Source organism: Bolinopsis microptera, chromosome 2 (assembly GCF_026151205.1).
Source record: "Bolinopsis microptera isolate Bmic1 chromosome 2, MBARI_Bmic_1.0, whole genome shotgun sequence".
Taxonomy (NCBI): Eukaryota; Metazoa; Ctenophora; class Tentaculata; order Lobata; family Bolinopsidae; genus Bolinopsis; species Bolinopsis microptera.
In genome coordinates, this window is record NC_087073.1 from 7752305 (window position 1) to 7766722 (window position 14418).

The window sequence follows — 14418 nt, forward strand, 5'->3', positions numbered from 1 at the left end:
CAAGGTTTGGAAACGATGTGCCTCTAATTGATTAGCATGTGACAGGTGACTGAGTTGATCCAGAGTCATATCATAAGCGGGACGCCTCGAAGTACATCGATTTTATGCTTTCGTTGCGTGACTACTAATTTAAAAACAAAATTAAATAATATACAGAATTTAGTAGTGGAACAGCAATACTAAGGTAATGGGACTACTGCGGACCCTCTACCGGCCAAACCTTGTTAACAAAGCCGCAGACCTCATTAATATACAGAATTATATTATTACAAGTTATATATTAACGGGTGATACTCGTAAAATATCTGTTTCAAATATTAAGACCGTCGCGCGATAGTCGACGAGTCCAACTCGGCGCGCGTCTTGCGGTAGTTTATAATTATAAACCTACAGTGTCAATTAAACAAGGCACAGTGTTGTGTAAATTATTTAAATATATTTCATGCATCATGCGATTATACGATTTTTGTTACATAGTATATCAGCGGCCGAGGTAGTAAATATTGTGTTTTGTTTCGACCGTGTAGCAAGTCAAGGTAGGTTTTTAACCTAAAAGTTTATTAACCATAAACACTAAGCCTGTTGCCCATTGATACATGTTACGTATCACAAATTGAAATATCAAAGATATTATTTTTCGCCGCGCTTCGCGTGCGAAAAGTGGCATGCAACGTATGTCAAGTTGCCCATGCCCTTATGTTCACATAGCCATGTTGATTGACAATGTCAACCTTTCCAGTAGTAGAGTATGGAAGCGCATGTGTGTCAAAAAAAAATAATGATACACATGCGCTTCCTAAGTAGCGTATGTGTGTCAAAAAATTTTTTGATACACATGCGCTAGCAGGTTTATCATGTAAATCATTATGTTATGTGGCCCATGTTATGTGGCCCATGTGTGTCATTTTTGTAAAATTGCTGTAAAATCTCTATTTAATATTCTAATCGCTATCTTGAATTATTTATATATGTATTTTATCCTTATCTCTATTTTATCTTTAAACTCCTCTTATCTCCGCCGATCACCTCCCGTGTGAAACGAGCGCGCCTGCACGCTGCAGTGGCGCGAAAGCACATGGTTAGGTTAAAGCGCGTGTACTGTTGCTGCACAGGCTATAATGTTAACTGACGATGTCAATTCATCGCAGCTCGGCAAGGCACAGTAGCACATTTCACCGAATTAGCGTTGCAAGAAGAATAATCAATAATTGAATGCGCGGCGCGGCACAGTAACGCATCGTGCTACAAGCTATAATATTTATAAACATACTCATTGGAGAATGGAGCTATGGAGGAATGAAGCTGCCTGCTGCGCGTAGCATGACAGCTACCAAGAATTGCATATTGAAGCGTGTACGCCGACGCATGACAGGCAAGCTCCTGTGTCCTGGTTTCGTGCGCGAAGATCGAAATGCAATTATTCGTGTATCAAGCCAACTGCCAAGTGCCAACAATGTGTTTATATGTGAATAAGAAGTTGTTACTTTGAAACGTCGTTTATCCTAACAGTGCAATATCATTTGTCGCAAATCAGAATAATCAGAAACTATTTGGAAAACCCAAAAACTGTCTAATGTGTTTATTGTTAGAAATGATAATGGACTAACCCGTTTCGGGATACTTCGTAGCAACTAGCAAGCTTGACGGATGTTACTCGTCTAAATTTCTTCGAAGTAGCGCGCGCCGCTTTCTTCTCGAAATGTTAGTGGCAAGTGCTACGAAGTAGCGCGCGCCGGGCCAATCATTAACAATGGTCAACTAGCAAGCTTGCCGCGCATCGATCTAATAATGCTTCTCGTTGTAAGGCCACCTTGTTTGTCGTTAGATATAGGCAAAATGCACCCAGCACCCCTGTGGGCTGTGCCCTGCGGACCTCGCTGAGCTGCTATGCAAAGTGAAAAAGCAAAGACTCAATGGATGGTTATATTAATGGTTACCCATACCGTAATGGGTGCTACATGCCTAGCATGAAATATTTACTTACTTACTTGCACTTAATTTTTGTATTATATGTTCATAATCATATAAATTCGGCGGAATGACAGGCTTGAGGCTGAGCGCGGCCCAGTAAACTTCGCATCGAAAAATCCAAACGAGTTACATCCGTCAACTAAAAGTTATATGTAATAATTGAAAACAAACTTTGCTTGTTTACCTGAAATTAGAATTTTATACAATTAATGTAAGATTGAAGTCGTGTTTTTACCAATTTCCCTACACCATCCGGTAAATTGATTACCCTCAGCCCTTCGTTGTGCCTGTGGGCTGCGCGGTCGTATCGTGGCTTTCGCCACGGTATAGCGGGGGCGAAATGAATTACAAATGAGGATCGCGACGTGTGACTTGTAAGTTTATAACCTACCAGGACGCGCGCCGAGTTGGACTCGTCGACGGTCCTGATTAATATTTGAAGCAAATATTTTACGACTACAAGTATCAGTGATACTATCACCCGTTAAAGAAAGGATTGGAAATTGAACTCGCCGGTACGTCGACGGATGATGCTTGTCTAATTTTTTTCGAAGTAACACGAAAAACCTTCTTTTCGAAGCGAAATGTTTGTGTTACTGGGCGGCGCTCAGCCTGTGCCTTTTCAATGTCATTCCGCAACCCACAACCGTTTATCATTTACGAACGAATAAAAAACAACGTCAATATTTTACATGTCACAGTTAGCTGGCAGTACGGCCCAGTTAATAAATTGTGCATCGCGCCGATCAAGAAAAAAACATTATTTGATGCGCTGATCAGTCTTCTAAGACTAATAATATAAAACATCGTTTCTTTTGTCCGTAATTGCCTGTACTGCGTGAAAATTACAAAATAATTACAGCACATTTACAAAATAAGAATAATAAAAAAGGAAACGTGTTTTCTCGTTTATAATTCATAATTATTTTTAGAATAACGCTTTATTGTTAATGCAATCATAGTGGTCAGCTAGTGACATGGCTATGACACCTTTTTCTTACATGGTTATGACATGGTTATGACATGGTTATGACATGGTTATGACATGGTTATGACATGGTTATGACATGGTTATGACATGGTTATGACATGGTTATGACATGGTTATGACATGGTTATTGGCTATGACATGGTTACAACCAAAACTCCTTCAGACCAATTTTGAACCATTATGAGCACTTTCAGGATACAATTCATTTCCGTTCATTTCCGTTCATTTTATGAACCTGGGTCATTTTGTGCGACTTTTGAGGCCTAGTTTATGACACTATCTACCATAGAAAACCGAATTGGGGGTTCCCAGCCCTTACGTAATAAGTCTCAAATTTAAATGACACACATGCGCCACCTATTGATTTACATGATAAACCTGCTAGCGCATGTGTGTCAAAAACAAAAGTGACAGACATGCGCTACCAGGTTTATCATGTAAATCAATAGGTGGCGCATGTGTGTCATTTCAATTTGAGACTTATTACGTAAGGGCTGGGAACCCCCAATTCGGTTTTCTATGATAGATATTGTCATAAGCTAGGCCTAGAGGTCATCGAAAGTCGCACAAAATGACCCAGGTTCATAGAATGAACGGAAATGAACGGAAATGAACAGAAATGAATTGTATCCCAAAATTGCTCATAATGGTTCAAAATTGGTCTGAAGAGTTTGGTTGGCCCTAGGACCACATGGTTATGACATGGTTATGACATGGTTATGACATGGTGATGACATGGTTATTGGCTTTGACATGGTTACAACCAAAATTCCTTCAGACCAATTTTGAACCATTATGAGCACTTTAGGGTACAATTCATTTCAGGATACAATTCATTTCCGTTCATTTCGTTCATTCTATGAACCTGGGTCATTTTGTGCGACTTTCGAGGCCTAGTTTATGACACTATCTATCATAGAAAACCGAATTGGGGGTTCCCAGCCCTTACGTAATAAGTCTCAAATTTAAATGACACACATGCGCCACCTATTGATTTACATGATAAACCTGCTAGCGCATGTGTGTCAAAAACAAAAGTGACAGACATGCGCTACCAGGTTTATCATGTAAATCAATAGGTGGCGCATGTGTGTCATTTCAATTTGAGACTTATTACGTAAGGGCTGGGAACCCCCAATTCGGTTTTATATGATAGATAGTGTCATGAGCTAGGCCTAGAGATCATAGTCGCACAAAATGACCCAGGTTCATAGAATGAACGGAAATGAACGGAAATGAACGGAAATGAATTGTATCCCAAAATTGCTCATAATGGTTCAAAATTGGTCTGAAGAGTTTGGTTGGCCCTAGGACCACCCTATGACATGGTTATGACATGGTTATGACATGGTTATGACATGGTTATGACATGGTTATGACATGGTTATGACATGGTGATGACATGGTTATTGGTTATGACATGGTTACAACCAAAACTCCTTCAGACTAATTTTGAACCATTATGAGCACTTTCAGGATACAATTCAATTCCGTTCATTTCCGTTCATTCTATGAACCTGGGTCATTTTGTGCGACTTTCGATGACCTCTAGGCCTAGCTTATGACACTATCTATCATATAAAACCGAATTGGGGATTCCTAGCCCTTACGTAATAAGTCTCAAATTGAAATGACACACATGCGCCACCTATTGATTTACATGATAAACCTGGTAGCGCATGTCTGTCCTTTTTGTTTTTGACACACATGCGCTAGCAGGTTTATCATGTAAATCAATAGGTGGCGCATGTGTGTTATTTAAATTTGAGACTTATTACGTAAGGGCTGGGAACCCCCAATTCGGTTTTCTATGATAGATAGTGTCATAAGCTAGGCCTAGAGGTCATCGAAAGTCGCACAAAATGACCCAGGTTCATAGAATGAACGGAAATGAACGGAAATGAATTGTATCCTGAAAGTGCTCATAATGGTTCAAAATTGGACTGAAGGAGTTTTGGTTGTAACCATGTCATAACCAATAACCATGTCATCACCATGTCATAACCATGTCAAAACCAATGTCATAACCATGTCATAACCATGTCATAACCATGTCATAACCATGTCATAACCATGTCATAACCATGTCATAGGGTGGTCCTAGGGCCAACCAAACTCTTCAGACCAATTTTGAACCATTATGAGCAATTTTGGGATACAATTCATTTCCGTTCATTTCCGTTCATTCTATGAACCTGGGTCATTTTGTGCGACTTTCGATGATCTCTAGGCCTAGCTCATGACACTATCTATCATATAAAACCGAATTGGGGGTTCCCAGCCCTTACGTAATAAGTCTCAAATTGAAATGACACACATGCGCCACCTATTGATTTACATTATAAACCTGGTAGCGCATGTCTGTCACTTTTGTTTTTGACACACATGCGCTAGCAGGTTTATCATGTAAATCAATAGGTGGCGCATGTGTGTCATTTAAATTTGAAACTTATTACGTAAGGGCTGGGAACCCCCAATTCGGTTTTCTATGATAGATAGTGTCATAAGCTAGGCCTAGAGGTCATCAAAAGTCGCACAAAATGACCCAGGTTCATAGAATGAACGGAAATGAACGGAAATGAATTGTATCATGAAAGTGCTCATAATGGTTCAAAATTGGACTGAAGGAGTTTTGGTTGTAACCATGTCATAACCAATAACCATGTCATAACCATGTCATAACCATGTCATAACCATGTCATAACCATGTCATAGGGTGGTCCTAGGGCCAACCAAACTCTTCAGACCAATTTTGAACCATTATGAGCAATTTTGGGATACAATTCATTTCCGTTCATTTCCGTTCATTTCCGTTCATTCTATGAACCTGGGTCATTTTGTGCGACTATGATCTCTAGGCCTAGCTCATGACACTATCTATCATATAAAACCGAATTGGGGGTTCCCAGCCCTTACGTAATAAGTCTCAAATTGAAATGACACACATGCGCCACCTATTGATTTACATTATAAACCTGGTAGCGCATGTCTGTCACTTTTGTTTTTGACACACATGCGCTAGCAGGTTTATCATGTAAATCAATAGGTGGAGCATGTGTGTCATTTAAATTTGAGACTTATTACGTAAGGGCTGGGAACCCCCAATTCGGTTTTCTATGATAGATAGTGTCATAAACTAGGCCTCAAAAGTCGCACAAAATGACCCAGGTTCATAAAATGAACAGAAATGAACGGAAATGAATTGTATCCTGAAAGTGCTCATAATGGTTCAAAATTGGTCTGAAGGAGTTTTGGTTGTAACCATGTCATAGCCAATAACCATGTCATAACCATGTCATAACCATGTCATAACCATGTCATAACCATGTCATAACCATGTCATAACCATGTCATAACCATGTCATAACCATGTAAGAAAAAGGCGTCATAGCCATGTCACTAGCTGACCACTATGATTGCATTAACAATAAAGCGTTATTCTAAAAATAATTATGAATTATAAACGAGAAAACACGTTTCCTTTTTTATTATTCTTATTTTGTAAATGTGCTGTAATTATTTTGTAATTTTCACGCAGTACAGGCAATTACGGACAAAAGAAACGATGTTTTATATTATTAGTCTTAGAAGACTGATCAGCGCATCAAATAATGTTTTTTTCTTGATCGGCGCGATGCACAATTTATTAACTGGGCCGTACTGCCAGCTAACTGTGACATGTAAAATATTGACGTTGTTTTTTATTCGTTCGTAAATGATAAACGGTTGTGGGTTGCGGATTTTAGCGCGATGCACTACTGGGTCGCGCGCGCATCAAATAATGCTTCTCGCAACGACAGTAGTGTGCAAACCAACATTCGAACCACCAGCAGCTGGTGGTCAATTTCCTACGAACGCGACTTAATTTTGGTTCAGACTGGAGTCGAGCGCTACGTTATAGCTGTATATATAGCTCGTTTCACGACGAAATCTTCATTTATTGAGTTTGTCTGTCGATTATGTTGGAGTTTGTACTTTTAATTTTGTACTCGAATACTGTTAATTTATTTTTATTAAATAGTTGTTTTTCGTAACAGCACACTAGTACGTGATTCCTTTTGTTATTCTTACATAATTAGGAAGATTTTAAACTTCAATACTATAAATAATCAAATATTTACGAACACCGATCATCGGTATGTACCCATTATGCATTATTGGTATCGAAGTCTTATGTTGAGCTTGATATCGAAAAATTTCAAAATGTAAGGCTGTAATTTTGTACTTGTTTAGGTGTAGAACTAGGATTAACAACTTGATTGCTAGGAGCTAGGAAGAGATTTTAGTAATGATGACCCTTTAAACTTAAACTATATCTCTAGTGCACTTCGATCGGTTTTCTTTTCAATTTTGATAAAACCTAGTCGTGATCTTTGTTTCAGAACTTCACTAATTTATTAAGTTTTGTAGTTTATATAGACGGAACATGAGCAGATACCATTTGATTAATTATGATATATCCGATTTGAAATATTATTCTGTCGGAGTTTGAGTTCTACATGGACACATTTATTAACATCCCGCATGAATTTGTGTCGTCTTTACAATTTTTTGCGCTGAATTTGTATGCTTATTAATACTGCCGCATGATATCAGTAGCTGCTATAAAACTAGAGTGTATAGCATGTGTATTATACGATGTTTCCCACGTAAAAATCGCAGGTTGTTTTGGTGCGGCTGGGCACTCTACTGGTGATTGACACCAGAGACTGAGAAAAACTTTGACATAATTTTCAAGTTTGATATGACCTAATAACTACCACATTTACAGGAAGTATGGTAATACATTCTTGTCAGCTGTCTGGGCAAATCTTCTCTCGCAGAATTGGATTAAAATTTAATGTATTTTATTTCTCACTTCCAACGATGTCGCAATTATTAGGTAAAATTTGAAGTTATTTTGAGATTCAATTAATAAATTTTAGATTGCAGCTTGATATCACTTAGTATGTACATTGTACTCGGTTGCAAGGGTAGAACTTATGAGAATACTATCATAGTATTATTGCACTATACTATTATGGGTTCATCAAAGTTCGTATCATGATTTGTCACAATTAAACCATCGAGTCACTTGAGGAAACCCGTTAAAGCTCGCAATTGGCGACGAGATAAAGTTTGTGGTACCTCTAGATGTTAAGTTAACTCTTAGGCTCCAATCTTCCTTACTATACCTACCACTCCTTCTTCCTTGATAAGAAGTAGATCCATCTGGAACAGTGAGCTGCTTCTTCCCTTCTATCCCGTACTAGCCTACTCAGCTCTCTCCAAACCGTGAACAACTACTCCCGGTGCTAGAACTTTAACCGCATAATTATAACAGCACAATTCTTTCGCTTGAATCTCAGTCTGCTGTAAGACTGCTGTACCGGTAGAGTTTTTACTTGTATGATTCAGCAATCCTGTTAATCCTAACCCTGAGGAAGAAATGAATAGTTTGTTTCACAATGTACATAAAGCTGCTGAGGTTAGTATTGGATACCTTCCTAGGAAACGCCCTAAAAACTTTTGTAATGACCTTGAAATTCGAGAGATGTCTGATGAAAAGAAAGTTCTACAAGCTCTACTCAATCAGAACAACACCTCTGAAGATAGATCAGTTATACGTACCAAAATCAATCGTATTCAAAATGACACTCGTAAGAGAATCAAGCTCCTTCAAGAAGAGCATGCAGACACTCTTGCTGAAGAGATAAACGAAACTGATAGTTCTAGAGCATACTTTGCAGCCACTCGCCAACTAGCAGGTATCAAACGTGCTCCAACCATAAGTGTGCATGATGAAAACTCTAACTTCATAGGTACAGACACTGGAAAAGCTGCTACACTAAAGAACCACTTTGAAGAGAAGTTCACTGCAAAACATACAGTTGAGCCTATTGACACTTTCTTTGATCAACCTAGTCCTCTCGCTGACCCTATTACTGCTATTGAAGTTGAGATAGCTGCTAAAGCTTTGAAGAATGGTAGAGCCACTGGGCCTGATGATATCCCAAGTGAATTGATTAAGTATGCAAACAGAAGTGTATTTCAGAAATATGCAGACTGTATAAATACCGCATTTGAAACAAACACCACCATAACATCTATTGGAAAAGGCAACATTACTCCACTCCAAAAGCCTAAGAAACCACTTGGTCCAGCAGCAAACATCAGACCTCTCACCCTCTCAAACTGCTCCAGAAAATTACTGTCAATGATTACCCTAAAACGTATCCAAGGCAAGCTAGATCAGTACACCGGTCCTACACAAAGTGCTTACAAGAGAGGTAGAAGTTGTGGCGATATAATTTGGTCTCAACGTATGCTAACCTCAGTGGTACTTAGAAAGCATTGGAGCTACCACAGAATGAGTATAGACATGTCAAGTGCCTTTGACACCATCAGCAGAGAAACAGTACTCAATGTTCTTGAAGATGCTGGCTGTACTAGTGATGAAATTAGGATGGTACGGCTCCTACTATCAAACACAGTGTTGAAAGTAAAAGTCAATAATACTGTATCAATTGAGTTCCAAAGCACAACTGGAGCATTTCAAGGAGATGCACTATCAGGTAATCTATTTACTGTTGTTGAAGCCGCTGCACTTATTCACCTCAGATCTGTACTCTCCCAAGTATCATCAACACCTTACCCAGTAAATCATCCAATCCCTAATCCTCCTATCTCAGAAGAATTCATGCCACTCGAAACAGGATACTCTGATGATATTGACTTTAATAACACTGAACTTGCTCCACTCAAAGAAATGCTTCCTATCGCTAAAGATATATTCCAGCAGTGGGACCTTCATATCAATTCTTCCAAGACGGAATTTGTCCATTTTTATTTAGCAGATCCTAAACCCACTGTTAAACGCAAGGTGATTGTTGGAAAAGTGTATAGAGGTGATGAAGAGTGGCGCTCTAACAAAACTTTAGGATCGTTGATGTGCACTGTTAAGGATATCAAGAATCGAATATTCCTTGGTAATGTTGCCTTTAGTAAATTTCAGAAAGTTTGGATGAAGAGCAAGATTTCAGTCCAAAGGAAGATCAAAATCTACGAGGCACAAGTAGTCTCTATTCTACTCTACAACTGCAACTCCTGGGCTGCACCACTAGCTTCGTTGAATGAACTTGATATTGCTCATCGCAAACACCTCCGAAGAATCCTCAACATCAGATGGCCTACTGGGGTTATTTCTAATGAGGCACTCTATGCTCGTTGTTATGTCACTCCCTTGTCTGTGAGAGTCTCTAAGTTTCGATGGAGAATGTTAGGACATATCTTAAGAGGACAGGAAGACTCACCAGCATACACCTCTATGTTATTTGCTATAAATTCTGATATTTTTATGGAAGGGAGACGGGGTAGACCATGTTTAAACTTATTAGATGTTATTAGAAAAGACTTGACTAGTAGAAATCTTGATATTAGACTTAAGAATTTGACTGATTTCGAAGACCTTAGATTTTTGGCTTTAGATAGGGAGGAATGGAAGAAGTTAGAAGATGGTTGATGTTTTTGTTTTCTTTTTTATGCGTTTTGATATCTATAAGGTGCCTAGGATGCTCTTTTAAAGAGATATTTCGTACTTTGAAAGATTTACTACTACTACTACTATGATTCAGCAATCTGCTCTTTAGATGGTACCGTTACCTCCCGCCATAAGACTGTGCCGTCTTGGTGACCTTGAGAATATCATAAGGTCCGATATATAAAAGCACTATCCAATATCGAGACCCACTCAGGATCCCAAACCACGACTCCTTTCGGTCGTCTGTACTTGCTTTTTTCCTCCCAGCATGGACTAAGTCAATGATACTGTCTTACATCGCTGGCCTTGTTCTTATAAGTGTTCACTCGGCGCTCACAAGATAACATGTTCAGAGATCTGTTGCAGAACCTTGTCGTGCCGTCATTTATATACTCCTTGACTAAGAGCTACTTTACACCTACAGCAAAAATGTGCTAAATGATACCCATCCTCTCCTCACATTACTGTACTTGCACTTACCATCCTCATCTTCGCCATAGAGGTGGTTAAGAGGGTGACGTACACAGCATCTAGCACGAATCCAATAAGTGAGTCTACAGTGCGTGTCGAAATACATTGCATGTACCCTTATATATTAATTGAGACAGAATTTTAATAGATCAACAAATTCTTAAAATTTAAAAAGGTAGAATTTAATTCTATGGCATTTATTGAAACCTGCTTTTTTAAAGTTGAGAATTGGTTTCAATTTCTAGAATATCACGATAATGTTGACTCAAAACTGTTTCAGGCAGCTATCAAGTCTCAAGATATGACATAATTTGATAGAATGTTAGTACCAACGCTATCAGTGCATTGAAGTCGAGTTCTCGATACAGGTATTATAATTAGGTTCTATCGACCGTTTTTGTAGTCTTAACTCATTTTTATTTGTTATTATACGACCAATTAAAACCTAGCAAACCAGACTTCTTTATGTGCTAAATGTTACTTTAACCTTAATAATAGCAGCATTGTGGCAGATATCCAGTTACATTTTTTCCAGCCGTATATTATAAATATACAGGGTGGGCCAAAAGTCAGTGTGCAAACGTTGGCATTAATAGCTCAGTCACTGAGTGCCCAATTGAAATAATTGGCTCTGGTATGACTTACTACCACCACTGGTTCGAGAAATTTGTCAAATCGAAACATATTTGTGTTCATTGTTTTCAAAAGAAGGTTCATTTTCGCATTTATTTGATAGTTTGGATAATCGGATCGAGCCAAATTTTATTGAATTGTGTTTAGCCATTTAAATTACGTTTGCTCTAAAAAAATGAGAGTATATATATATTACTCATGCAACTAAGATAAATTGAGTATAAATACTCAATTTATCTTAGTTTAAGTTCCAAGTTATATAACTCATTTTCTAAAGGTCTCGTAAACTTTAATCAATTACAGAGGGTGTGGCCTCTTTTTCACTGAAAAGACGCCATCAGATTTCATTGCATTCTGGGACCAATTTTGGTGTGATTTAAAGTATCCTACAAATTGGTGTTTACTGTTTCAACTTTTGTAAAATCACTGTAACAATATAATCTGTATTCTTATAGTTTCAACCATAATAGTGAAATAGAGGGGCTGGCCAATAGCCACACCCTCTGTAATTGATTTAAGTCTACGAAACTTTCAGAAATTTGTGTGTAATTCGGAGATAAATTAAACAAGTTGTTATCGGCCACCATGTGTAAACGGAATGTTCTAGCAGACTGTATAATACTATAACATACATTTTCTTACACACACATAATCTAATCTCTGGAATGTTGCTATGATATCAATGGCAATGTTTTGATACTGTGTATCATCATGATTATGCCTTACAGGCCGATCTTCCGATGGAGTTTCGGTTGCCATGGCAACACATCAATATGATAAAGAATTTTTAAACGCAGTCACAACTCTGTCGTGTACACTGTACGGTGCGAGCGGTTATTTTATGATAGGTAACATCTACTTTTTCAGCATTTGCGGGATGACCAGTTCACACGTATATTTTCGCAGACACAACTTCGCATAAAATTATATCCAATTATTCTATAACCAATTATCTACACGGACTTCTGTCTAAATATGAATGAAATCGAGAAAACCAAATATTATATGTTTCATCCTGAAGTGCTGAGTTCTCAGGCAGTAAAATCATGATCCTGATAGATATCGAAGTCTCCTTAAATGATTGTCTCTGCTGCTTAATATATCTGGATTGTCGTTGGGAGGCGATGCAGATTTGTTTACTTTTAAGGGGGAGGTTCTGCTCAGCAGGAGATAGAGGTGATGCACATTTTGTATTTGTCTGACATGTAGGACTTGAGCCACGTTTCCGTAAGTGCAATAAACGGTAACGAGTGGTTTTTGGATTTCTCCTGAATAAGAGCTGAGATTTTTGGCACTTCCCATATACTCGCACTTGATGCACTAGGATTCATGGACTGGACATTTAAGACGAGGCATGAGGAATAACGGGCACGTGCAGTGTATCCTCTGAGGCGGTAGGAACTGCTGGTAGTGGTATAGTGGGAGCGCTGTTCCTGGCTGAAGAGGTGGATGTGGTCTGGGGTAGTGGTAGGGCATTTGAGTTTGAGGGAGGCTGGACCGGTGGTCGACTATTTCTGATAGGAGTCCGATCCTGGTTTGCATCGTTTCCAACAGTCTCCGTAACTATAACAATCCTGTGATCTGGTATTGGTTACTTAAACTTATTTAATTGAACATGGTGTTTGACGTTGGAGCTTATCACTTTACAGTTTACATCACCTTACCTGAATAATTGAATAGGATGAATACTGAATAGCATTTATTAATGCTTTCTTTACCCGGAGAACTCTGTTTTACTTGTCCCTCGGTAACACAAGACCGTGAGCCGTGACACTTAGTCACAATAATTAAGTCATAAGTCAGAAAGAAGTCCATAATTCGTACACCCATGATTATGTTAAATATAGATTGACTCCAGTCTCCATTGTTCAATGACTTCGTCAAAATGTTTTAGGAAAATGTTCACAGATTTGTTAATTTTGGACTCAAATTAACGTTGAGAAAAACTGAATTTATTTTGGAAAAATCCCGGCTAAAACCAAAATCCCGGCCGGTACCGGTACAAAATCGCCAAATACCAGCCGGTATTCCGGCTGCGCCGGTTATATCCCGGTCGAGTTCTGTCTGAGACCTAATTTTCTCTATTTCTCGTGCAATTTTAGATCAGACACAGTCATCTAAATTATTTAATAAGAAGGTTTAAATTATAAGCAATTAAAAACAGTTGGGACTATCATTGTTTGTGAGTACATATTATACGAATATAAGGTGGTTAATATAATTATAACACATTTAATATAAAACATTTAAGACACATTTTTTATTCCTGCATTGTACTCATTAATTTAACTAGTAATATTATATAAAAACCACATTTCTATTTGTACAGGGAGCTGCTGGTAAACTACCGTCGCTATACATCGACTATGACTACAATCCTACTTTTAAAAACAAACTACATACATATCTCACATTTGCGAGGACTACTTCATCACAAGCAAAAAATCGACATTGGTAAATAAAGGTAGTTTCTTTTCACTGACTTCGTTAAATGAGTTACATATTTTCACACAAATTACGTGCGTGATCATTAAAGGGTTGCTTGTGTGCAGTTACTTCTGGGCCAGCGCCACCCTGTTGGGAGTTTTCACATAAGTAAATTTGCCGATAATACAATTTTACTCATTCTGGACATGTTACCTATATTATCATTATACTAGTATTTCTTCAGGTCTGTCTTCTATAACCACGATGAAAAGAAAAGCTGGGCGAAAACATTTGAGACTGCAGATTGCAGAACTGGAACACTCTATTTGAAGACAGTGGCTGCTGAGTGCTGAGCTGCATCAAATCTATCAGCATCATGTAACTTCGATCAGGAACAGACTCCATT

At 38.3% G+C, this 14418-nt stretch overlaps 1 long non-coding RNA gene across 2 annotated transcripts; it reads left to right on the forward strand.

The window, feature by feature from the left end:
• Nucleotides 1-7454: 7454 nt before the first annotated feature.
• On the forward strand, nt 7455-14418 carry LOC134826703 (uncharacterized). 2 transcript variants are annotated; one of them, XR_010161735.1, is made up of 4 exons: nt 7455-7844; nt 11233-11320; nt 13915-14049; nt 14257-14418. It is a non-coding gene; the product is annotated as an uncharacterized LOC134826703 (long non-coding RNA). The 2 variants fall into 2 exon arrangements; XR_010161736.1 differs by lacking the exon at nt 7455-7844 and adding an exon at nt 10603-11029.